The 26923-nt window shown below is 39.2% G+C and overlaps 1 pseudogene across 1 annotated transcript in view; it reads left to right on the top strand.

Moving 5' to 3' along the window:
* LOC149144444 (nudix hydrolase 19, chloroplastic-like) overlaps nucleotides 1-26421 on the top strand; it is a 216527-nt pseudogene extending 190106 nt beyond the window's left edge. The window contains exon 6 of the transcript XR_016264228.1: nucleotides 25876-26421. The product of XR_016264228.1 is annotated as a nudix hydrolase 19, chloroplastic-like (transcript). The remainder of the gene's footprint in view (nucleotides 1-25875) is intronic.
* Nucleotides 26422-26923: the final 502 nt, after the last annotated feature.

The raw sequence follows: 26923 nt of genomic DNA, 5'->3' as shown, positions 1-26923 counted from the left end.
CTTGATGCCAGCCTCTTTTCAAAAATCATGGAACTCATTAGATTCATATTCAGTCCCATTGTCAGTTCTTAAGATCTTGATCTTCTTTTCGGTTTGATTCTCGATTAGGGCTTTGAAGTGTCAGAACCAAGGGAACACTTCATCCTTCTTTTTCAAGAAGTATATCCAGGTCTTTCGAGAATGGTCATCTGTAAAAGTGAGATAATGAGTATCCTCCCAAGGAGTTCACAGGCATCATACCTGATATGTTTGAGTGAACTAGTTGTAATATATCGGAGGTCTTGCTTTGACTTGAAGGGAATGGTCCCCTTTTGAGCTTTCCTTCAGCACATCCCGGACATACACCTTCTTTCTCTACTTGGAATTCAGGCATCCCTGTTACCATCTGTCTTACATCGAGTAGAGTTTTGTAATGAAGGTGGGCAAACCTCCGATGCCAAAGTTCGCACTGAAGCGTTGTGTCACAAGACATGACACCTAGCGGACTTCCACCGACATGATATAAAGAATCAACTCGAAACCCAAGAGTGAAAGCATCTTTAACATTATTTTTCCATATGCGTACCTTACCATCGCTGAAGGTTACCTTATAGCCTTTGTCTTCCATTGCCGAGATGGATACCAGGTTATTTTTGAGATCAGGTACATATAATACATCTTGTAAGTGAATCGTATTACCTTGATTCAGTTTAAGAGAAACATTGCCTACACCTTTCACTGGGTATTTCATGTCATCTCCAAGGACAATTTCCAGGTTAGTTTCTTTCTCTACCAGATTATAGAGTACTTCTTTGTAACCAGTGAAGTGTCTTGAGGCACCACTATCAATGAGCCAAATTCCCATGGAGTCGGAAGGAGCGGAGGTAGATAGAGCAGCTGGTAGATAATATTCAGCCTGCTTATCGTCAACAGTGTTAGATTCATACCTGGAATTTCTAGCCTTCTTGAATGGTTGCCCTCTTCCTTGATTTCCCGCATTCCTTTTTCCTTTGTTGTTGAATTTTCCATTCCTTCGATTACCATGAGAGGGATTTTGATCATCGTCATGGTGAGAGTCCTTTCTATCAGGGCATTCCCTTGCATAGTGACCCGCTTTATTGCAAATGAAACATCGTCCTTTTCTTCCACCCTTAAATCCAGCCTTTCTTTTCGATTTAGACCTAGAATTATTTCTTTTCTTAGCATGAGAAGAAAAAGCAGCAGGAGGACCTTTAGGAAAGGGCATTTCCTGCTCTTCTACCCTTGTTTGTTCTTGAATGCATCTAGCCATTAATTCCTCGAAACTAGGAATTACATTATTGTTCAGAAGAGTAGTCCTGAACACATACCATTCAGATGGTAATCCTCCGAGAGTTATGAGTGCCATTTCTCTGTCAGTAATGGTTTCCCCAATAGATAGGAGATCGTTCTTGATCTCGGTGATTCTTAAGAAGTATGCTTGCATACTTTCATCTTTACCCTTCTTGATTTCCCTCAACTTATTTCTAAGAAACAAAACTTGATTTGCATCATTAACTTTAAATAAACTCACCAGTCTGTCGTAGATTTCCTTGGAGGTGTCTAGATCAGAGATGTAGGCCACCAAGCGCTTGTCGATAGAGTCCTGGATGATCTTCTTTGTTTTGACTTCTCCATTTTTCCATTTGTTCCAGGAAGCAGCAGATGCATTTGATAAAGGCTCAACAATATTGCCTCTTACATGGTCCAACACTCCTTGATCTTCAAGGGTTAGATCGATAGACATCTTCCATCCGTGATAGTCAGCTTTCTCACGGAGCTTGTCTTCGGCAGGAAAGAGTGTTGAGGACCCCATAGTTCTTTTAGGATAGCCTTGCCAATCTTCTCTTCAATGATTGCTCTTGCTCTTGCTCGGGCTTTGTCTTCACCTCAACTCTGATACCATGTTAAGTTATGGTATGTTCTATGCTTATAACAGTTTACTTCTTTTTCTTATTATATTCCACCGATTAGCAATCACATGTACATAAAGTAAAGTGCAGATAGAACATTAAACGATCGACAAAAAACAAGCCAAGACAAGAGACACAAGATGTGGCGGCTAGCCAGGGACAAACCCCACAATGTGTGGGGAAACCCTTTGATCAAATCTTCTTTTATCTTCAATAATTCAGCAGAGAGAAATACTACAATAAATCTGATTCATATCAGCAGTAGCAAACCCTAGATCAGTAGCATCAGCATTAGCGGCTTCATTATCAAACTAGGGCAGACCATATCTCACAAACCGACAGTCGGATTGACTTCATTCCACCACCAAAAGTTTCGGCTTCCAGAGGAGGTTCAGATGAACCTACAACGCAGTTCAGATGAGGAGATCTTCTAGGCCACACAAGTCAATCTTTACTTCTGCAGTTGCAGCTTCAGTTTCAGCAGTTTCCGGCTTCAAACTAGGGCAGTCGATATCTTGCAAACCGTTCGTCGGATTGACTTCATTCCACCACCAAAAGTTGCGGCTTTCAAAGAAGGTTCAGATGAACCTATAGCGCAGTTCCAAAGAGGAGATCTTCTAGGCCACGCAAGTCAATCTTTACTTCTGCAGTTGCAGCTTCAAATTCAACAGCTTCCGGCTTCACATGTGTGAGAGAGAGAGACCCATTTCAGCGCAGTAGAGAAGAGACTCATATATGCGCAGTAGAGAGAGAGATGTGATGAGATGAGTGAGTCTAAATGAGGAAAAGTCCTCTTATATTTATACACAACGTTGGTGGGTGAATAGATGCGACTGTTGGGCTTCTGAGCCTACATGAGTTGTAGGTCGGCTTGATAATAATTCCATAATCAAAATAAATTCATATCTCCATGAATACTTATCGGAATTGGATGATCTTTATATCAATCCTACACCTCTCGACGAGAGGAATCTAATAAAAATATTATTAGCCATGAATAAGATGATCCACATGAAGTTTTGCCCTGGTTGCCAATTTTAACAGCACGTCTATGTGTTGCTTCTTTTTGGGGTATGCTTCTATGTGTTGGATGAGTAGGAAGCAGTAATCGGTTGCACTAAGCACCGCCAAGGCCAAATACATTGTTGTGGGTATGGCCTGTTGTGAAGCAGTTTCATTGAGGAAGATTTTCAGTCAACTATTTGAGCATGTGCTAGATACCATTGTGATCTTATGCGACAACCAAAGTGGGATTTGCCTATCAGAGAATCCCACTCCAAGCACATTGATATCAGGTACCACTTTATCCGAGACATGGTACAACGGGGAGCAATAAGGTTTCAACACATCAGGATGGATGAGCAAGTCGCAGACATTCTCACGAAGCCTTTGGGAAAGGTTAAATTCTTGACCTTCCAAGAGAGACTTGGAGTTGTGGAACGACCCTCCTATGAGGGTCCCGTATGTGTTGGACAATGAGCTCTGGGAGCTCTTAGGGGCTTAAGGTACTTCTTGGAGCTATGAGCGACCATAGGGTGAGTGGTTTACCTTCCCCTAGTGGTGCGCTAGATACAGGGTGAGTGGTTCACCTTCCCCCGTGATACCCCATTATGGTGGACGTGTGTAGGGTGAGTGGTTCACCTTCCCCTATGATTGACATATGCATAGGATGAGTGGTTCACCTTCTACTATCACATATGAGCAGGATGAGTGGTTCACCTTCTCCTGCTGATGCCCCGACATACATCCTACCCATAGAGTCCAGGTCTCATGGGAAGTACCTCTCATCTAGCCATTGACTTGGGAAAAAATGGTTAGGGACCATAGCACTACCGATGGACGGATCATGTACTGCGATACTCCCTATGACTAGGATGCATGGTGTTCAACAACTTGATCTGGGATCAAGGACTGACTTTAGACAATGGAGAGTGGAATTCTTATGACTCACTCGATCACTTCTTCTTCATTATTACTTCATGGTTCAGTAGGGTCGAGCAGGGCAGTGGGGGTGGAATTCTCCCTAGTTGAGAGGGAGTGTTAAAATTGGAAACTAGGACCAAATTCCACCTTAGGACAACTCATATGATGGAGATGATTATTGCATTGGATTCCTCTTTTCGAGAGGCCAATTTTGATATAAAGATCATCTCACTCTGATAAGCAAAAATGGAAATTTGAATTTATTCTCTTTCATGCACAAATTGTCAAGGTTGACCTCAGTCAAATGTAGGCTTATGAAGCCCAATGGATGTGTCTCGTCACCCTCAACGAAGTGTATTAATAGGAGTGACCTCTCTCTCATTTGGACATCACTCATCTCATCACATATCTCTCTCTCTCCTCTCTTGATTGGTTCATACAATTAGGAGGCGACCTTTTCCTACTTTGTATGTGTGAGAGAATGACAATTTTTTGGATTAGTCTGATGGCCGAAAATTTCAGAAAAGAGGTCAGCGTTGACCAGGACTGTTTGACTAAGCATTGACCTTGTTATTGTGGGAAAAATTTTGATTTCTAAAGGCCGCATTGATTGGCACATTTTCGAGGTGATTGGGACAGTTTGATTGGTTTGAATTCAACGTTGACTTCAATCTTTGACCGCAAAAAATTACAACAGTGCTTGACTGGGTTGAACGAATAGTTTTTGGGTTGAATTTGACCCTTTTGGAAGGCCGAATTCTTCTATTGGTGAAGTCGGTTGCTTGGAGGACATTTTGGTGTTGCTTTGACCACCGTTGACTTTTTGGTTAGGGTTGTTATTGATTGTTGTTGACTGCTGATTTGACAGGACTGTTTTTGGCATGTAATTTTGATATTTGTACTCTCTCTCTCTGCTCAACTATTGAAGAATAATAAGAATATTTGATCAAAGGGTTTCCCCACATTGGGGTTTGTCCCTGGCATCTGCCATATCTTGTGTTCTCTTGTCTTCGCTTGTCTACACATGTTTTTATGTTCTATCTGCATTTACTATCAATGTGTTTAAGTTAATGTGATTGCTACTGAATATAATTGGAAATTGTCATTGGGTTGATAAGGATCATTGAAGTAAATTGTGCTAAAGCATAGAACATACCATTGCTATCTAAAATTAACACCCCTTGTCAAATTCCCTTGTTCTTCCTGCACCGCGACCTCTTGTCGCAACCTCGAACCACCCTTCTTGTGTTATGTGAACACTTTTGCTGCTCAAGACAACTATTGTCGATTTGTTCTGATAACTGCCACCAACCGCCTACTGTCTATTGTATGTCGTCAACCTGACCACTGCTATGCCTCCCTCCGCGCATGTTGTTGGCCAATAGAATCAACAACTCACTTTTCTCTGGTGGTTATCTGCATCTTGCGACTTAGACAACCCTGTGCATCCTTGCATCTCACAAGATGCCTTTAGAAACCCTCCTACCTCGACCTCATGTCTTACTTCCCTACTGTCCGCAGTGACCAGTCTCCTCCATAGTTCTATCAGCCCTTACTCTAGTTGGGCCTTGTCAAGTCTAACAACCCTGTCCGCTACTACAATGTCTAACAACCCTCACGGTTGTCGGGCAACATTTTTTTTTTAATTAACCTTTATCTTGGTCTGCCTCAACCATCACCAACCATTGTTAGAATTTCCTGAACCTAGCACCCGGTATTCGATTCCCAACAATTATTCATTGAACAAATACACGACTAAGTTCCTAACCAAAATATTTAGCCGAAGCAAAATTACTCGATCTGAATCACATATGCATAAACATATTTCTGCCCAATCAATAATTCTTCATTAATAAATTAATTATGGAACTTACTTGGACTCCTTTCCTAGGATAATGGACCAACTGAGAAAATACAAAATTGATCACCAGGCTCACTGCACTTGCTCAGACCCAACACGCACTCATTGAGAAGCCTCTTTCAATCTTGTGTTACTGTTGTGTCTTAGCTTCAACAATTAGGCTCAATTTATAACTTTCCTAAGTTAAGACTGACGACCAAAATTAACTCGTCAAGTTAACTAAAGATAAGTGACTTTACTTTAGTTAACTATCCTATCTTTAGCTTTTTTTACTTTAACTCAAGTATAAGTCATAAATTTAGCTTGCTTTACATGCACATTTTATGCACGTCACATGCAACACATTCACATGCTTGTAACTTGTTGAATTGTGTAGCTTGGGAGGTACTCCAGAAGTCAAGGAGTTGGGTTTGTGAGGAGTTTGGTCACAAAAGGGTTTGTGGGCAAAGAACCCAAGGGGTTTTATACCCAAGTTGGGGTTTAAAATCTAAAAGAAAATTATAAGGGAAAATTAATATTTCCTAAGGTCTAGAGGATAAAACCCCAATGTTTTAGAGGGTTCCTAGGAAGGACTATTTAAAGATGCCTAAGGGAAGGCTAGAAGTATCAAGTGAGAGGAGAATCATTTGGTCAAATGACTGCTAGAGATGTAGCCAATGAGAGGATGAGCTAATAGGCTGAGTAGGGCTGCTAGAAGGCCTAGATCTAAACCATCCAAGTGCACTACGTTCAAGAGGAAGACAACTCTCAGATGTCACAGGTTAAGGGAGTCGAGATGGAAGGTGAGGGAGTACATGAGCCAAGGATAATTCCTCTTGTCTGATTTGGCCGTGTTGAAGTAGTTGTTGGGCGAGTTATCATAGCGTTCTGGGCATATAAATGTAGCACGTTTTCTCTGTGATCTTGGTTGTTGAAATCTTGTGTCTATAAGGTTGGACGAGACCTGGTTCATATGTTATTTATGGTCATATGACCTAAGGTAAGTATGAAGAGCCCTAATTTTATAATATAACCAGAGACTAAAATTTGACAATCTAAATAGCAGAATGAAAAGCCCTAATTTAACCATTTATCCAGAAATGAAGCCCTAATTTTATGAATCAACCAGACATTCTTAAAATTTAACAAATCATTAGCAAGTACTTACCTGAAATTTCATTTGGAGATGTTCCTGCATTGTTGCTACTCCTGCTCTTGCTACCAAACCGACCCTTTTCCTCCCAACCTATTTGGGATCAACCTATTCGGTTCCCAAACCCTGAAGACTTTGAAATAACGTCTTCTGGCCCTCGTGCCCAAAACCCAAGAACAATTGCTCAAGCCTCTATGTTTCTATCCATATGATTACAGTCTTGCTTCTCCCACCGTTAGAAATGAAACCCTCCCTTCGTGTTTTCCTCTCCCCCCTGTTCTTCCCTTCCCTTTCTCCTTATATTGCTGAGGTTCCTCCACCGCCCCATCTCTCCACCGCCTTCCATTCAATTTTCTCCTGAATTGCAAGTAGTTCCTGTGCATGAATACAGTGGATTTATTACTTGAGGTCACCGCTTTATTTTGACAGCACGACTTAAAATGTCTTAAAGAGTTATATTTATTTTGAATGTATTACCTTTAGTTAATATAATATATTATGACTTCTTTTAGTTTTAATTTGAATAACAAATATATATATATATATATATATATTTTTTTTTTTTTTTTTTTTAATTCCATTTTTCATAAAATATGTTATATTCCCATATATGTGTTATGTTATATATTATTAATTGTAGATACATATGATAGTTTCTTTTGTTAGTATATATATATATGTTTATTTTATATAATATAGTTATATACATTATGATGGTGGTACACACATTAAGTACCCCACTCAATATATATACTTTTGAGAGTTAGGTTTTTGCTTAGTATTTCAATAGTGGACCCATTTACTTTATACTTGAGTATTTTCATAACCAGTTAATATATACACACACACACACACACACACACACACACACACACTAGTACAGTACATGCGATACATGCATATGTGGCTATCATATGCATGTCTCGTATGCATGCTATAGCTCTATGTTCCCTATAATTCTAGGTGGGTCATTACAAAGTAGGCGGAGAGTCGTTGAAGTATACCGTATAACGCAGAGAAGAGAGTGCTAAGTATGAGGATTGTGCATGTATTTTGGAGGTCTGGTATGGCCGAATCAGGGCAGACCTGTGGAAGGTATAGGTGCCTTAATAGGAGGTCGAAAACCTTAGGGAATTATGCTTAGCTCAATAATTGATTGGACTGCTAGACGAAGAGTGTTGACTTGTCTTCTTTTGTTGATGGGTGCTAGGGATGGAGGGTTGTTCTAACGTTGAACAACAAAAGTTTGGTGCTTTAGATGAGGGAAACATTCTAGCATGTTCATTTTGTAAAGAAGTGCCCTAAGGTTTGTACATTATAACACTCCAGATCTGAATAGAAGAGGAAGGGGTGAGTCCTTTGGATAAGGTGCTATCTCTACAAATAAGGTCGTAGATCTTGAAGTGGATTGTGTGAGTTGTTGTAGGGATAACAGATCCAAAAGGAGGCTGCATCCTGAGCAAAAGTAAGGGTTCTATATATTTTATGGACTATCATGAAGAGGAGCAGGACAATGAAGGATTTTGGAGGTTTGTTTCAAGGTTTGGAACAACAATATGATTGGTGCCTAAATCTGTGCAATTTGAGTCAAATTGTAGAATAGAGGAAAGATATTTGGAGACCTTAGATGAGGGAAATTTTGTGGGCCCTAGATTAGTCAAGCTTTGACTGTAAGTGGGCATATCAGGAAGATGGGAGCACTGTTCACGGATGGAATTGTGAACAATGGATTTTCGTAGTGCAAGATGCAGTGCAGGAAGCAATGTAAGAAGGGAACATGATGGAGCTCTAGATCAGTGAAAGAGTTGACTGTGGTTGGGCAGATATATGGAGCAGTCCAAGTACAATTGGAGGGCTATTAGGTGATTGTCAAAAGAGCCCTAAGTCTAGCAGTTGTGAAGGACAACAAGTCTGGTAGAAGGGCAGATATATTAGAGCTTTAAGAACAGTCTCTTATGTAGGAATACAAGGGTTGTTAGTGAGTATACTTGAGGCCTAAGGAATTGTAGACTTTGAAGGACTAAAGGAGTAGTTAAGTATGCCAGTCAACTAGCCCTAGTTCAGTGGAGTTGCAAAGGTTTTCTTTAGTGAGAGTAGGCAGCCTCCAAGCCCTATACTTGGCATCATTGTAGCAACAGAAGAAGGTAGAAGTGGGAAACTTGTGGAAGTCCTTGTGTTGCATTCTTAGTGGATTAAGGAGCAACTGGAGGGCAGAAGTGTTTGGAGCCAAGTTCAGTGACCGAAAGGAGTTGTGCTCATTGATAGAGGTAGATTGTTGAGCTGCAAAATGGGAGGCAAGAGGATCCACCAGATGTGTTCATGACACGTGGAATGGAAGGGCTGTGCATGGCCACCATCAACAAGTACGTCAAGTGTTGTCTTGTTCAGGGTAGATTGGTTGTCAAAGTCACTGACACCAAACCCTAGTTGTGTCCTTGTATCAGGTTGATTGTAATGGGCCATGATCCCTGGTACGAGAGCCCTAAGGCTATTGTATTATAGTTTGTAATATAACAAGTAGTGGGTTTGGAAAAAGTTAAAAATTATCATGTGTGCTAGTTGATTCACTGATGTGTGTTTTTTTGTTGTGCAAAGTAGTATTGTTGTGGCACTTGAGCGAGTTTGTGTCAGAGATTTTAAAACCCAAACCAAATTCTCATGCGCTGTGGAAATTCAACACAATTCACTTACGCACTTTGCATGTCGCATGCAAGCTCCTAAAGAGGCAAATCAAGGTCCGTCTAGTCAAGGCACAAGACTAGAAGTACGTTATGAGCTACAAAACTCAACAACCATTATGTTGTACCACTGTACAACTTCTTTTCCTTAGCCTGCATATGGATGACAAACTCAATCTCTACACAACATGTATTTATTTATTTATTTATTTTTAAATGGTCCCTTTCTATTTTTCTTATTTTTCCCCTTTTTTTTGAATCGTCCTTTTTTTCGACTAAAAAATTGCCCGTAAAAAAAATGAAAATTCCTCTCGGACCTTCAAAAAAAGATCTTGCCACCTTAATAAAAATTCGAGTTCATATGATCCCAACTAACCTGTCTCCGACGATCTGATACAAACTTGACAATTGTAATTTCGAGATCGATTCAAAGTTGGGGCTCTGATACCATGTTAGAATTTCCTGAACCCAACACCCGATAATCGGTTCCCAACAATTATTAATTGAACGAACACATGACTAAGTTCCTAACCAAAAATATTTAGAGGAAGCAAATTACTCGATCTGAATCACACACATAACAAATTTCTGCCCAACCAATAGTTCTTCATTAATAAATTAATCATGGAACCTACTTGGGCTCCTATTTTGGGATAATGGCCAACTGAGAAAGTGCAAACTACAAAGTTGATCTCCAGCCTCACTGCACTATCTCGGACCTAGCACACGCTCACTGAGAAGCCTCTCTCAATCTTGTGTTGTTATGTCTTAGCCTCAACACTTAGGCTCAATTTATAACTTTCCTAAGCTAAGATTGATGACCAAAATTAGCTCGTCAAGTTAACTAAAGATAAGTGACATTACTTAGTTAACTATCATGTCTTTAGCTTTCTCTACTTTAACTCAAGTACAAGTGTTATGAATAAAATATTCATAAAAAAAAACATTAATTAAACAATAATATTAATAATAAATTAAATAATTTAATTAATTAATGACCCATTAATTATGAAAGGGCATAGGTCAAAAGATGTGACCACTCACCTTCGTGGCTAGTCAATGCCTATATAGGCACACCGCCACAAAAGAAAGTAATCACCATTCAAATTGTATTGAATAATACAACTACTTACTTACACGTACATACACATTCTACACCCAATTACTCTTGCGTATTGGTTTCCTCGCTACAACAAGTCATAAGTTCAACTTGCTTTACAGGCACATCTCATGCATGCGTGCAACTTAGTTGCACACTCTGCATGTTGTATGCAAACTCCTAAAGAGGCAAATCAAGGTTCTAGTCAAGGAACAGGACTGAAAGTACCTTCCGAGCTACAAAACTCAACAAAAAATACTCAAAAAATTATATATTTCAAAAAATCCAAAATTAGTTAAAATAAATTTCTTAAAAATATTTCAGTAGTGAATTTCTTCACTAACCTATGGTTTAATTTGCGCTTATCGATTATTTCATTGAATAAGTCACCACAAATTGCACTTATGGAAGCCCTAAAGGCCTTAAGTCTGTATGCCCCCCTTTATTTTTCTCTATATTGCCGTGCTAATATCATTTCCCAGTGTTTCAAGGCTTATTATAGGTGTTGGGAATTATTTATAGCAATTAGAGGCAATTATAGGCAAACCCTTTCCTTGGGATATGCAAAACTCAAGCCTAATCCTCTTGTACCATTTACAACTGATCTAAAGGGTTTTTCATTTGACTGTTTATTGCTTTTAGATCATATATTGGCTGTCCAAAATAATTTGCAGGTTTGATCACTCTTTTGGGCTAAGTCAATTTTCAACCCTCATTGTTGAGGGCCATTTTTTTAGTAGTTATCTTTCAAATTGAATATCGTTTCAACTGTTCATCCAAATTTTGTGATTTTGTGCTCATTGGAAAAGATTTTCATAGTACTAACACTTCCAGCCAAGTTCCTTGAGTTTCAGGTCCACCAAGAGTTAGTTTCAGGCCCTTGTGGTGGCCTTATACTTGTTGTCATAGTGTAATCTTAAGACTTAAAGGAGTTATAAGTTTGAGCAACAAGCTTATCGCCTTATTACAACCATAAAGAACATGTATAACACTTCCAATTCATTTCCTATTGTGGCAAGAAGTCTCATACTCAAATTATGGCATTTTCGAAGCTTATCTCATTGATTTTTCTGGTTTGCTAGTTTGTAACTAGGTTCGGTCATCATTAGTATGAAATGTATTCTTATATATATAAAATGAAAAATAAATTATTATTATTATTGGAGCATGGGTTTCATGCTCAAGTTCTTTTATTTTATAGGTTAAGCACCTATTGAGTGCTTCTAGGGTTTGTCCTAGGTATAAGAGTCATTGTCATATATGGAAGACCCTATGGGCACATTGTAAATTGTAAGAGAAAAATTATTTTGTCTTGAAAATGTCAAAATACCTCCAAGATCAAGTTGGCCTACATAAGCTGTCAAGTCGGTCTACTTGAAGAGCCACGTCCACCCTTGAAGGAAGCCTATATATAAGAGGAACTCGTCCTCCATTTGGATCATTCATTCACTCATCTCTCATATGAAGAAGAAAGTAGTAGAAGGACGAAAAAGGAAGTGTGAAGGAGGACAAGAAAAGTCGAAGTGTTTTGGGTCTCTCTACATTCCTCTGGGAATGCTAAATTAGGGTTTCTGCATTGGGCAAGTCTAAAGTTTGATTTTGAAGCAAAGAAGAGCAAGAAGGAAAGTGAATGTCTTTTAGGATTTCCTATTATCCCTAAGACTCAAATCAAGGCAAGCGAGGTCAAGGGAAGAGCAGTTAGTGTAGGTTTTAACCCTGTACAGAAATTACCTGCATACGAATTCTTAAACAAAGAAAATAAACAATGCGAGAGCATAACCCATAAAACACATATGCACAGAGATTTTTCCCTGGATCCCAAAACCGGGACTCCCAGCTTGATTTTTCATTATGTTCCTTTCAATGTTACAATACATATTTATACATGCCGAAGCATCCAATACCATGGACCGAAATCCATCGCGTCCAATACCATGGGCCGAAAACCATCGCGTCCAAAAAACATGTGCGAAAATCATGCACAAATCCATAAGTGGGTCCGCCCAACCTAACATATGGTCCAAAACCAAAATTTTCCGGGGTGCTGCCCCGGACCCCATAAAGTGGGGTTACGGGTGCCCTTCAAACCCCCTATTAACTACGTGGAAAGAATATAACACAACCCAACAATCTCCCACTTGTTGTTTTCTTTCCGCAGGGGGCCACAGGAGAGCTTAGTCATTTTTCAGCCCTGAGATTCCCATTGCTTCTCTACACCAAGAGAACTTCTCAGAGCTCACAGATTTTGTCAATGCATCTGCAGTATTCTTCAAAGTGTCCACCTTTACCAGCAACACCTTTCTGTCTTCTATCATATCCCTCACAAAGTGATATTGAACATCAATGTGCTTTGGCTTTGAATGATAAGCAGGGTTCTTTGCCACGAAAATTGCACTTTGGCTGTCACAGTCTATTCTTATAGCTCCCTGTACTAACCCCATACTTGAACACAATCTCTACAACCAAACTGCTTCCTTGCTTGCATGAGTGGCTGCCATGTATTCTGCCTCTGTAGTTGATAGTGCCACTACAGATTGTTTCTTACTCATCCAACTGACTGCACCTCCAAATAGGTTAAACACATACCCACTTGTAGATCTTCTCTGATCCAGATCTCCAGCCCAGTCTGCATCAACAAAGCCATGAATATCCAACACTCTGTCCAATCCTGGTCTTCCTTGGTAGCACAAACCATAATCACTAGTGCCACGCAAATACCTGAAAACCCGCTTCACTGCTGTCCAGTGCTCCTTCCCAGGTTTTGACATAAACCTGCTCAATACTCCCACTGCATGTGCAATGTCTGGTCTAGTACAGACCATTGCATACATCAGGCTACCCACTGCACTTGCATATGGAACACGGGACATGTCCTCTTCCTCTTCTTGTGTCTTGGGACGCTGTTCAGCAGATAACCTCACACCTACAGGAATAAGAACCTTCACCGGTTTACTATCCTGCATATTAAACCTCTGGAGTATTGTCTCGACATACTTCCTCTGGTTTAACCAAAGCTTCCTCTTTGACCGATCTCTTTTAATTTCCATGCCCAAAATATAGTTTGCAGCACCAAGATCTTTCATGTCGAATTTGGAGGATAATTGGGTCTTCAAATCCTGGATAATTTCTTTGTCATTTCCAACCAGCAACATATCATCCACATACAAGACCAGATAAATAATACAGTCACCAATTAATTTAAAATACACACAATGATCTGCTTTGCTTCTGGTGAAGCCAAGTCCCCGTATAAATGTATCAAATTTCTGATACCACATCCTTAGTGACTGTTTTAACCCATACAGAGACTTCTTTAACTTGCATACCAGTTCTTTCTTACCCTTCGCCGCAAAGCCTTCAGGTTGCTTCATGTAGATTTCCTCTTCCAAATCCCCGTGAAGAAGCTGTCTTCACATCCATCTGTTCTACCTCAAAATCAAAAGCAGCAGCAACAGATAAAAGTAATCTAATAGAAGTTACCTTGGCAACAGGAGAAAAAATATCACCAAAATCAATTCCCGGCACCTGGGAATAACCTTTTGCTATCAACCGAGCTTTGTATTTCTCCACCTTTCCTTCTGCATTTGTCTTCTTCTTGAACACCCATTTGCTGCCAATGGGTTTCCTTCCAGCCAGCAACTCCACCAGATCCCAAGCCTCATTTTTGTGCAAAGATGCCATTTCATCGACCATGGCCTCTTTCCAGAGTTTTCCATCCTCTGAATCCACTGCTTCCTTCACAGTTCTGGGATCATTATCAGTAACAGACAAAGCAAAATTTGAACTGAAAGCAGATGGACTATACCTTTCTGGCTGCCTTCTTTCTCGAACTGATCTTCTCACAGCCGGAGTTTGTGTCTCTTCATCTTCTGATTCCTCCTCTGCTGCAGAGTCTGATTCTTCCTCCTTTGGCTCAAACTCTATCTTCTCAGGTTCCTTTGGTTGGACTTCATGTTGAATAACATCTTTTACCTCTCTGAACAACACATCTCGGCTGTACACAACCTTCTGTGTGACTGGGTTCCAAAGCTTATAACCCTTTAAACCATCCTTATACCCAATAAAGATGCACTTTTCAGATTTACTATCCAACTTGGTTCGTTTCTCCTTTGGAACATGTACATATGCATCACATCCAAATACCCTTATATGTGAAAGAGAGGGTTTCTTACCAGTCCATACTTCTTGTGGAGTCTTATCCTCCAACGTTGATGAAGGTGACCTGTTGACCAGGTAACATGCAGTATCCACCGCCTCTGCGCAGAATTCCTGTCCTAACCCAGCACCAATGAGCATGCTTCCTGCCCTTTCCATCAACGCCTTGTTCATTCTTTCTGCGACTCCATTTTGCTGAGGTGTATATGGAGTAGTCTTCTGCCGTGCTATACCACACTTCTTACAAAATTCTTCAAATTCCTTGTTGCAAAATTCTCCACCATTATCTGTCCTCAACACCTTTATCTTCTTCTCTGTCTGATTTTCCACCAGAGCCTTAAATTTTTTAAACCTGTCAAAGACTTCAGATTTCTTCTTAAGGAAATATATCCATGTATTCCTTGAGAAGTCATCTATAAATGATACATAGTACACAGACTTACCCAGTGATGGAATCTTCACAGGTCCAAACACATCACTGTGCACAAGCTCTAATATCTGTTTCGTCCTCTTACCACCAGAGGGGAAACTCACCCGATTTTGCTTCCCATACACACAATTTTCACAGAAATCAAAATCCAGAGAGCTATCATTCATACCTTCTACCATACCTTTACCATGAAGTATTCGAAGGCCCTTCTCTCCAATATGTCCAAGCCTTTGATGCCACAACATGGTCTTCTCTCCAGAGACCACTAGATTTTCTACTCCATTTTCAGGAACCATAGAACTATTGCACCCATCAACAACAGTGCTACCTTGCAGCTTGTACAGAGTTCCAATCCGAACTCCCCGCATCAATATCAGTGCTCCTCGAACCATCTTGCAGGTATCTTTCTCAAACACCGTCTTTACACCTGCATCATCCAACTTGCTTATAGAAATCAGATTTCTGGCCAATGCAGGAATATGTAGAACACCCGGAAGTGTTCTAACCCTTCCACCTTGCAACTTCAACTTTACTTTTCCCCGACCAATGATTCTAGCCTTCCTATCATCTCCTAAGAAGACATCACCACCATCGTATTCTTATACTCACAGAACCACTCTCTATGGGGAGTGAAGTGAAAGGATGCACCTGAGTCAATCAACCATGCCTCATGATCTACATGTGTACTTGAAGAAGCCAAGTACACATCCCACCTTCATCTGAGGTGGTTTTCGCCTCTGCAGAAGGAGCATCATCAGATCCCTTTCCTTTATCGGGAGCTTTAGATTTACAATCCCTTCTGAAGTGCCCTTCCTTTCCGCATTTCCAGCACACCACCTTTGTAGGTTTTCCTGGAGATTTAGATCTCCCTCTAGATTTAGATCTCCCACTCGATGACTTATTTTTGTTTCTGTTCTGGGACCGTCCTCGTACAGACAAGGCATCACCATTCTGGTTGTCCATATTTTTCCGTCTCATCTCCTCCGTCAGCAAGGCTGAGACTATTTCATCAAACTGCAAAGCAGTTGCATTGCTACCTATTGCAATAACTAGACTATCCCACGAATCTGGTAGAGAACACAACAGACTGATGCACTTATCTTCATCTGAAATTTTAATATCAACAGATAATAACTGACTTAACAAAGTATTAAACGCATTCAGATGCTCTGTCATCGAGTCTCCATCTTTCATCCTCAGGTTATACAGCTTTTTCCGCAGGAATAGTTTATTCACCAGAGACTTAGATTGGTGCAAAGTCCCTAACTTGACCCACAAAGCCTTTGCCGTAGCTTCCCCTGATACATTCAGCAATACTGAATCCGAGACACACAATCGTATTGTGCTCTTTGCCTTCCGATCCAACTTCTTCCATTCTTCATCAGTCACTCCCGATGGTTTAGTACCTGGATCTACCGCGATCCACTGATCTTTATCCACAAACAGATCCTCCATCTTGAGTTTCCACAACTCAAAATTCTGACCATTGAACTTCTCAATCTCTATCTTTCCACTGCTCGCCAGCTTCTTTCACCACCAGAATCGATCTCGCAGATCTCCCACTGAACAGGGTCTACCACAGGCCTGAGCTTAACCCTTCGGACACAAAGGCGTCCCCTTGAAGCCAAAACAACTCTGATACCAAATGTAAGTTTTAACCCTGTACAGAAATTATCTGCATACGAATTCTTAAACAAAGAAAATAAACAATGCGAGAGCATAACCCATAAAACACATATGCATAGAGATTTTTCCCCGGATCCCAAAACTGGGACTACTAGCTTGATTTTTCATTATGTTCCTTTCAATGTTACAATACATATTTATACATGCCGAAGCATCCAATACCATGGACCGAAATCCATCGCGTCCAATACCATGGACCGAAAACCATCGCGTCCAAAAAACATGTGCGAAAATCATGCCCTTCAAACCCCCTATTAACTACGTGGAAAGAATATAACACAACCCAACAGTTAGAGGGAGATCAAAGTCTCCTAGAGAAGCAACAATAGTTGTAGCAGTTGCTAGGTGCAAAATTTCAAATTTACTGGGGAGGTCGAAGATATTTAAGCAGGAGGCCGAGGAAGACTTGATCTTGGAGGGTATTTATTTGAGTCTAGGTCATGGTATTCGTCAATTGAAAGATCTGAATGATAAGAAGAGATTTTACGGGTTTTTTTCTCAAGAGGAGGGGTTTTGGCCCTGGCTTGTAGACTACATACTGTGTCATTGTTATTACTGTTTTGGTAGATGTTTGATGTATTGCACTTGAAATAAGAAAGATAAAAGCTAATAAGTAAAAAGACTACACAAGCAGTTATCAAGTTAAGAGAATTAACATATTCATTGCCCTATTGAATTCTCAACATGGTATCAGAGCTTTGGTTATCTAAGGGCATCATAAAGACCTCCTCTACAATAAAGAAGGCCATCAAAAGGATTGCAAGCCATCCCAAGAAAAGCATGAAAGAGGTATGGAGTCTCATATTCTCTTCAAAGAAGGAATCAATCATCGAAAAGGATGAAGGACTCTTCTATGCTCTCTCTGGAACATTTTAAGACGAAGACATCTTGGTAATTGATAGCGGTGCATCAAGGCACATGACTGGTCACTCTCACCAATTGAAGACCATATCAAAGGGAAAATCCGCTTACTCTGTGGAACTTGGAGACAACAAGAGCTATCCTGTGAAAGGCATTGGATCATGATCCATAAAGCTAGAAGATGGGAGCAACATCCTCCTCAACAACATTCAGTTTGTTCCAGGTTTGCACAAAAATCTACTTTCTATTTCAAGGTTAGAATATAAAGGAGGTAGAGTAGCCTTCATTGATGGAAAGGTAGTTGTATGGGCAAAAGACTCAAGCATAGAACAAGCTAAAGTGATTGGTATCTGAGAAGGAAGGCTTTACAGATTAATATCTCCCGTAAATCATGCCTTAGTTCACACTGAGATTAGTCCATGTGAACTTTGGCATAGAAGGTTTGGTCATCTACATTTCAAAATCCTTCCAACCCTAAATTCCATAGTAGATGGAATATCAAATCTAAAGGAGGACCATGAAGGTGTCTGCAAAGGATGTGCATTAGGAAAAAATACCAAGAGACCATTTGGAAGTAGTGCTTCACAGTCAAAAGAAATCTTGGATCTCATTCACTCTGATGTATGTGGCCCTATGACTCCAAAATCACTTGGAGGACATCTTTATTATGTCACATTCATAGGTGATCACTTAAGAAAGACCTGGGGTTACTTAATGAAAACCAAGGATGAAGTATTTACTAAATTTCAAGAATTCAAAGCCGAAGTGGAGAACCTTACAGAAAGAAGGATCAAAATACTAAGATCTGATAATGGAGGAGAATATACATCCAAGGAGATCATAGGATTCTGTAAGGAATTTGGGATTAAGAGGGAATTGATAGTTCCATACAATCCCGAACAAAATAGAGTTGTAGAAGGAAAGAATAGGTCCATTGAAGAAAGTGTAAAAGCAATGATACACAATCAAGATCTACTAAAGTTTCTGTGGGGTGAAGCAACTAAGACCGCTGTCTACATACAAAATAGATGTCCTCATAGGTCTCTAGACAGTAAAACTTCAAAAGAAGTGTTCACTGGGAAGAAGCCATCTGTTGATCATCTCCGAATCTTTGGATGTCCTATGTATATTCATATACCAAAGGACAAAAGAAAGAAGTTGGATCCTTCCGGTGTGAAAGGTATATTTGTTGGGTATAGTAACTCATCGAAAGCCTATAGAATCTGTGTGAAAGATGGACATCACATTTAAGGTAGTTGTATGTCATATTTGATGAGAGCATAGCATTCAAGAAATCAAAAGAACTTTCTATAGATTCTGATGATGAAGAATTTCCTATGTTTGAGGAAGAAGTTGACAAGGAAGAAGGATCTCACCATGATGAAGAAGGACCTAGTGAACCTATTTAACCCTTGGTCACTCAAGAAACAAGGAAAATACGTAATTGGTTGAAATCTACACTACTTGATCCAGAAGGTCATGGGGTAGCTCAAGGATCATTTAGAGAAAATAAAAGACCTAAGAGATACTATGGGTATGTTGCATACATGACAAAATTAATAGGAGTAGAACCATCCACTTTTGAAGAGGCTATAAAACATTGAGAATGGAAAGATGCCATGAATGAAGAATATCAATCTATAATGAAGAATGGAGTCTGGGAGATCGTAGTTACTTCCAAGTCGATCTATAAGATCAAGAATGCAGCTGATGGAAGTATAGATAAGTATAAAGAAAGATTTGTGGCAAGAGGGTTCTCTCAACTTGAACGCATCGACTATGAAGAAACTTTTGCTCCAACAACAAGATACACAACAATTCAATCATTAGTCTCTTTGGCAACAACGATGGGATGGAACATCCACCAAATCGATGTCAAGACTGTGTTTCTGAATGGCACAATAGATGAAGTCTACATAGAACAACCCTTGGGATTCAAAATCAAAGATACGAAGGCATATGTTTGTAGATTAAAGAAAGCATTATATGGCCTCAAGCAAGCACCAAGGGCATGGTATGCTAGAATGGATGCATATCTACAAAGACTAGGCTTCACAAAAAGTTCTGCTGACTCAAACCTCTATTTTAAGGTTGTAAACAATGAACCTATAATCATTCTTTTGTATGTTGATGATGTTCTCTTGACAAGTGTAGAAGGTCGAATTGAAGAATGTAATAAGCAATTGGCAGTAGAATTTGACATGAAGGATCTAGGGCTGATGCATTACTATTTGGGACGAGAAGTTTGGCAGGAACCTAATGAAATCTATTTAGGTCAAGGAAAGTATGTGATCAAGATTATGAAGAAGTTCAACATGATGGATTGTAAAGAGATGACCACTCCGATGATCACAAATTTGAAAAGACTAAGGAGTTTTGAATCAAGCCCTGTGGATTCTTCCAGATATAGACAATTGATTGGCTCATTAATGTACTTGGTGAATACTCATTCGGACATATGTTTTGTAGTAAATATACTTAGTCAATTCCAAGTGGAGCCAAAGCATGATCATTGGATAGCAGCAAAACATATCCTAAGATATCTGTGGGGAACCATCAACTACTGCCTGAAATATGATAGAAGGAATGATGTTCAATTGACTGGTTATACAGATTCTGACTGGGGAGGCAGTGAACAAGATGGAAGAAGCACTACAGGAGGATGTTTTAGTTTGGGATCATCTATGGTCTCATGGATGAGCAGAAAACAAAACACCGTTGCTTTGAGTAGTGCTGAGGCAGAATATGTTGTAGTATGTGAAGTTAGTCGGGAAGCAGTTTGGTTAAGGAAGTTGTTGTCTGACTTATTTGAAGGACCGATGAACCCTACAATGATATGTTGTGATAACACTAGTTGTATTCGTTTGTCTGAGGACCCAATGTTTCATGGGAAGACAAAGCATATCACAACAAGTATCACTATATACGAGAGCTAGTGCAAAATGGTGTGGTGCAGCTACAATATATCTCCACTGATGAGAAGGTAGTTGACATATTGACAAAATCACTTCCAAACAAGAAGCTTGTATACTTAAGGGACAAGCTTGGTTTGGTGGATTTTTCCTCCTGAATTGAGAGGGAGGGATAGACACAACATTCTTGTCTTCACTTGGGAAGAAAGAATGGAGGGTTGGGTAACCATTTGGCATTCGATACTCTTTGAGAATGTGGTAGGGCATTCAAGACAAGAGTAGTCGTGGACCGATATTCTTTGAGGATTAGCTACCCAAGATAAGAATAGTCCAACGAGAGGTCATACTCTGGGAACACCTAGGTGGGGTATGTACCTTGGAGAGACAATGATGATGGTGTCTACACATCATTGGTCTCGCCAGCATTGTGCTCTGATCTTGTGGAGAGATAGAGCTATTAGTCAAGGCCTTGCTATATGACAATGCTGGTTATTATGATGCTAGACAAATGGGTTACCAATCCGACTCTTCTTATGAGATCTCTTCAGATTGAGAATGACCATGTACCTCCTATGAATACCTCCCTAGTTAGGAGGGAGTGTTGAAATCCCAAGCCCTAGCTCTAGGACCGAATTATTCCTAAGCATCCCCAAGGCTAGACCTCAATAGGATCAATTCAACCTTTTGAAGCAAGTATTCTTGTTTGGTCCTTTCCCCTCACCTTGTCCAGGATAGGAACATCATTGGTTGCTACATTCCATCCCCGAACCTAGGTTGGGTCCAATTGGCCCCGTGTGGTCCCACTTCTCAATAAAGATTATTTGTCAAGGACCATTTGGGAATCCAATGTTCCCAAGGATTATAGGGATTGAGAAACTTGTTCATAAGCCTATCCTTTCTCCTTCAACCCTCCAATCCTCACCCCTTATCCCTGGTGGACCAAGTCCCTTGCTTAAAGAGCAAGCAAGCTCCATTTTTCACTCCATCCTTGGGAAAGGGTTTTCAAGGTCAGTTCTCACTTCTCACCTATTCATTGACATATACTTTACAAGTGATCCCTACTCTACTGAGACTCCTCCCATTGGTGAAAGTCCGTAAAGAGCAGGGGGACTTAGTTGTGGTGACAGTGGGCCAAGCCTCCACCGTTGCCCTTAACCTAACAGTTGCCCTATTAGGAACCCCTTTAGGTCCCTTGTTGGTTTGAGTAGTAACAAGCACATTGTAAATTGTAAAAGAAAAATTATTTTGTCTTGAAAATTTCAAACTACCTCCAAGATCAAGTCGGCCTACATGAATAGCCACGTCCACCCTTGAAGGAACCCTATGTATAAGAGGAACTCGTCTTCCATTTGGATAATTCACTCACTCATCTCTCATACGAAGAAGGAAGCAGTAGAAGGGCGAAAAAGGAAGTACGAAGAAGGACAAGAAGAGTCGAAGTGTTTTGGGTCTCTCTACTTTCTTCTGGGAATGCGAAGTTAGGGTTTCTGCACTGGGTAAGTCTAAAGTTCGATTTTGAAGCAAAGAAGAGCAAGAAGGCAAGCAAAGGTCTCTTAGAATTTCGTACTAGCCCTAAGACTCAAATCAAGGTAAGCGAGGTCAAGGGAAGAGCAGTTAGAGGGAGATCGAAGTCTCCTGGAGAAGCAACAACAGTTGCAGTAGTTGCTGGGGGCAGAATTTCGAATTTACTGGGGAGGTCGAAGATATTTCAGTAGGAGGTGAAGGAAGACTTGATTTTGGAGGGTATTTGTCTGAGTGTAGGTCATGGTATTCATCAATTGAAAGATCTGAAAGATAAGAAGAGATTTTACGGGTTTTCCCCTCAAGAGGAGGGGTTTTGGCCCTAGCTTGTAGCCTACATACTGTGTCATTGTTATTACTGTTTTGGTAGTTGTTTGATGTATTGCACTTGAAATAAGAAAGATCAAAGCTAATAAGTAAAAATACTACACAAGAAGTTATCAAGAGCTAATTAGTAAAAATACTATACAAGCAATCATCAAGTTAAGAGAATTAACATATACATTGCCCTATTGAATTCTCAATAGTTGCATCGTTAATCAAATCATATTTTGTTATTAAATTAACTCTTACCAATTCCATATACTTATACTTAAGCATTGGTCTAGTTATACTTTTGGTTGGGTGTGTTTTTTAGGGATACTGCCCTTAGTGTTTCATATGAGTTAGCCTAAAGTGAGAGGAATATACTGAGGTGATAGTGGGTGTATACCTACTACTGCTTACCATTTAGTAGGATTGCTTGAACCTTGCTAACCCTGCTAGTTTGATCAGTAACTGCTCCCCACTCCCTTTTGTGGCACTTAATTTTGCTAGGCTGATTTCTGTTGTGATTGTGTATCATGCACTATGATGTTGATTTGAAATAGATCATTATTTAGTGTCATTTGTTTTGGTACTTTATCGAGTGGAAAATTAGAGCCATGGACATGTAGGGCCTATGGGAAGGGTAGATCCTATTTTGGTTATTTGAGTATCTAAAACTTCTGAAGCTTAGTTTAGGGATTTAACAGTGGTTTTTGGCATGTGATCTTTGTGAAAAAATTACTATTACTTCGACATTGTTCTACTTGTCAAAAGATTTCCAATAGTAAGTTGACCTATGATTTTACCACCTTAGTGCTAACTGGATGCTACATCAACATTTATTACTCACACATATGGAACTAGTCACATGTGGGCTTTCAAGAAGATTTTAAAGGGTCCAAAACCCTAAACCTAATAGGGAGCTAGGGCATGCAAAAACCCTAACCCTAGCCTTAGACAACTATTAAGATATGTTAAGCACTTAGCACCAAGGAAAGGAAGGTGTTCCATTCCTATTATATTGCTTCAATATTCCATAGATGAGTAGAGCAAAGAAGTGGGATATTTTAGAGTGGAACAAAAGAATTAGAAAACCCTATAGTGGCCATTTAGGGCAGAATGTTTGTTTTAACTACATGGTGAGTCTATCTTTCTATGTATCTTGCAATTTATATGCGAGAAGAAAAGAGTAAGTCATAATACTCATCTTCTTGCAAGGTATTTCCATATTTTGGGTTTCTAAAGGTACATCTCATGTTCATGGTGTGCCTTTTTCATTGCTATATTGTCTATATTATGTTCTTAGTGCATTGGTTGTTTTGACCATTATGCTTATGATATTGCATGAATCACAAGTAAACATTGCATAAGTAACCTGACAATATTTGCTGAAGCATTTAAGATACGTTGTGACAAACCGTTTGGTGGAATATTTGTGACAGTTTACAGATTACATGTTAATACTTGAGTATTTCATGGATGGGCTTGCATTGAGTTGTTATCCCTCCAACATTCTCAAGCTCACCTAGCCTGTCAAAAGGTGGCGTAGAACAAGAAGGTCAATCCTTAAAACTTTAAAGTATGGAAGTTCATTTATCTTTGGAATGAGAGAGGAAAATTCACCCACCTATGGCTTGGACCCTTCATCATCACATGAGACCTCGTCATATTGCCATATTAGACAAAGAGGAATTTGGACATGCAATCAACTTACATCTCAATGTATCTTATTTGTATTTACAGCAAACACCTATTCATCACAAGTAGTTTTACCTTAATTGTGTTATTTACAGGTATATTTAATGAGGGAATATAGGAAAACAATGATGAATCATGCCCTTAACCTAATTTCTCCTTTCATTCACTTTGAATCCATCACTCCAGCCTTTGTGAAGGTGGAGGGACAAATCTATTTGGGCATGAATTAATGAATTTATGTACAGACAAAATGTACACCTAACTTCCTCTAAGAGACACATGTTTTTTTTGAAATGTGAGGAAATGAGTTGACTCATAATATATAATCACTTCAGATGTAAAATGCATCTAGTCTACAAAGTTTTTATAATGTGATGTTGAGTTTTTTTGGCTTGTGCAAGATTGGACCAAATGGCAAATAAACTTCTAAGAATGTCCAATCTGAGGAGTGGCTACTTTGTAAGTAGGAGCATTATGGGATAGTTGATATAGAAGAGTCCAATGTTTGTATATATGAGGTCACTCAAGTCAAAAGCTAGAGCTGACGAATATAAACTCATGGAGGATAGTAATATTGGAAGGGTACATTGTACTTCAAAGTCTGAGCAGAGGGTGAAAATATGAGGCCTAATTAAGTTAAGATCAAGAAATCTATCATTGTAAAATGAAGATGACTATGTAAACCAAGTTGATAAACCAAAACAAAGCAAACCGAGCGGACCTCATAAAATGTTACCTCAGTTTATTAAAACTCTAAACAAATGTGAGAGTGATCTCAATACCTTAACATCTTCTCGCAGGTTGCTCCCTTATATAAGAAATTTGTTTCTGATTAATTTCCAAGATAGACAAAGTCTTTATTGAAAGTTAACTTGCTTGAGGTTAAGTATACCGTGCAGGAAATTGTGGTTACTTTTTAGCTATTCTAAAGATTTTAGAAATATAACAATTAGAACAATGAAATTTCAATTCATTTATTTTGGGATTTTTTTGAGTGTGGTTTCAATGATTTTCACCACCTAATGTGGATAGAAAAGACTTAAAGTTACATTAAGAGTATGATGCCTTTTGTTTGACAAATTTGGCATGTGGAGACATTTTATTGATGGCACTTTTACTAGAGAGTTTTTGACTTGAATTTTCGATTTTTTTAGATGCACAATGGCACTCTAGGGAAGATGTGAAACAAGCTTTGACATTTACAGAGTACAAGAAAGCACAAAGAACATCTGCTTTTAGAGTACACCAAATATGTGGTGGTGTGGGAAAGGGCCGAGCCCTTGCATCAGAATTCATTGCTAAACCCAGAGAGCTTGCTCCTACGTTTGTCCCGGGACCTTTTTCTATTGCTCATCATTTGATTTCTTCTTGGACAAATGAAGGTGTAGATGTCTTGAGTAAGCTGTAGGGAAAAGATTCTAATAGAATTCTGAATGTCCTAATGTAATTTTGAATGGAAAATTTAAATGTAACAAATAGGTAGCATAGAGTCGAATACAAGTAATAAAACAATGAAATTATAATTTGCTTGATGTGGGAATATTTTGGGTTTGTTTCCTATAAGTTTCATCATCAAATTTGTTTAAGAGATAATTAAGTTATATCAGGCATGCATTTTGTTCTTTGAAAAAATTGTCTTGTGTAGACATTTGACGTCTAATACTAGTAGAGAGTTTTGACTATCACTTTGGAAATTGTTTTAGATGCACAATGGCATTCTAGGGAAGATGTGAAGAAAGCTTTGACATTTGCCGAATATAAGAAAGCACAAAGAACATCAGCTTTTAGAGTACACCATATATGTGGTGGTGTGGAAAAGGGTCAAGGCCTTGCATCAGACTTCAATGTTGAAACTGGAGAGCTTGCTCCTATGTTTGTTCCAGGACCTTTTGCCATTGCTCATCATTTGATTTCTTCCTGGGCAAATGAGGGTGTAGGTGGGTTGGTTAGCTAAATTGTTTAACTTACTATATCAACAATGTGAATTACAATAATATACAAATAATATCGAAATTGTAATTTCTTGTGCTTTTCTTGTTTTAATATGCCCATTTTTTCATTTAGGTTAATCTGTATTCCATAATGGTAGTTTTGTATGATCATGCAGCCTATTCATTTCTGCCCTCCTAATCACGTGGAAAGGAGCAGGATACCTTATTGTTTTTCTTGAGAACCCAAACTATTTGGCTTTCCACAACTGAATAAAATATTTGGCATTTAAAGAAAAATATTAATCATTCTTTGTACAACTTAGAGTAGGCCATGTGGCAAATCTGGTTGTTTACATCATGCCAAGTGGCAAATTCAAATGTTCACATCATATTGTTATTTATTTTTTAAAAATATTTTGTAGTGTAAACTGAAATTGGCACAAATTTTGCTTTGAATAGATGATTGTTTTGATCAGTGGCTACTGGCCCATCTCTTCATATGAAAATATAGCTTCACAGCGCAACTTTGTTTTGGGAAATTGAGACACGGCATTATGAGTTATCATTATGATTCAATCTCATGCTAAAACTGTTTTGATGTCACATTTACTTTTTGTTTTGTATTTATGGGGAAACTAAAGTAGTGGCGAAGTGAATGGTGTGAATCTATTACCTTTGAGGATATTGATGTGTACTTTGGCAAAGGATGTGTATGGAAGTCTTAAAAGGATATAATTTTTAATTTTATTAATAAAAAGTTATTCTTTTGTTATAGATATCATTTTTGGTACAATTGGCAATGCCATTTCTGTTGAGAAAT

The sequence above is a fragment of the Pinus tabuliformis genome, chromosome X (genome assembly GCF_031772625.1).
Source record: "Pinus tabuliformis cultivar Carrire ecotype Pingquan chromosome X, CPIR1, whole genome shotgun sequence".
Taxonomy (NCBI): domain Eukaryota; kingdom Viridiplantae; phylum Streptophyta; class Pinopsida; order Pinales; family Pinaceae; genus Pinus; species Pinus tabuliformis.
Note: the sequence above shows the minus strand (reverse complement) of the source record. Positions and strands in the feature narration are given on the sequence as shown.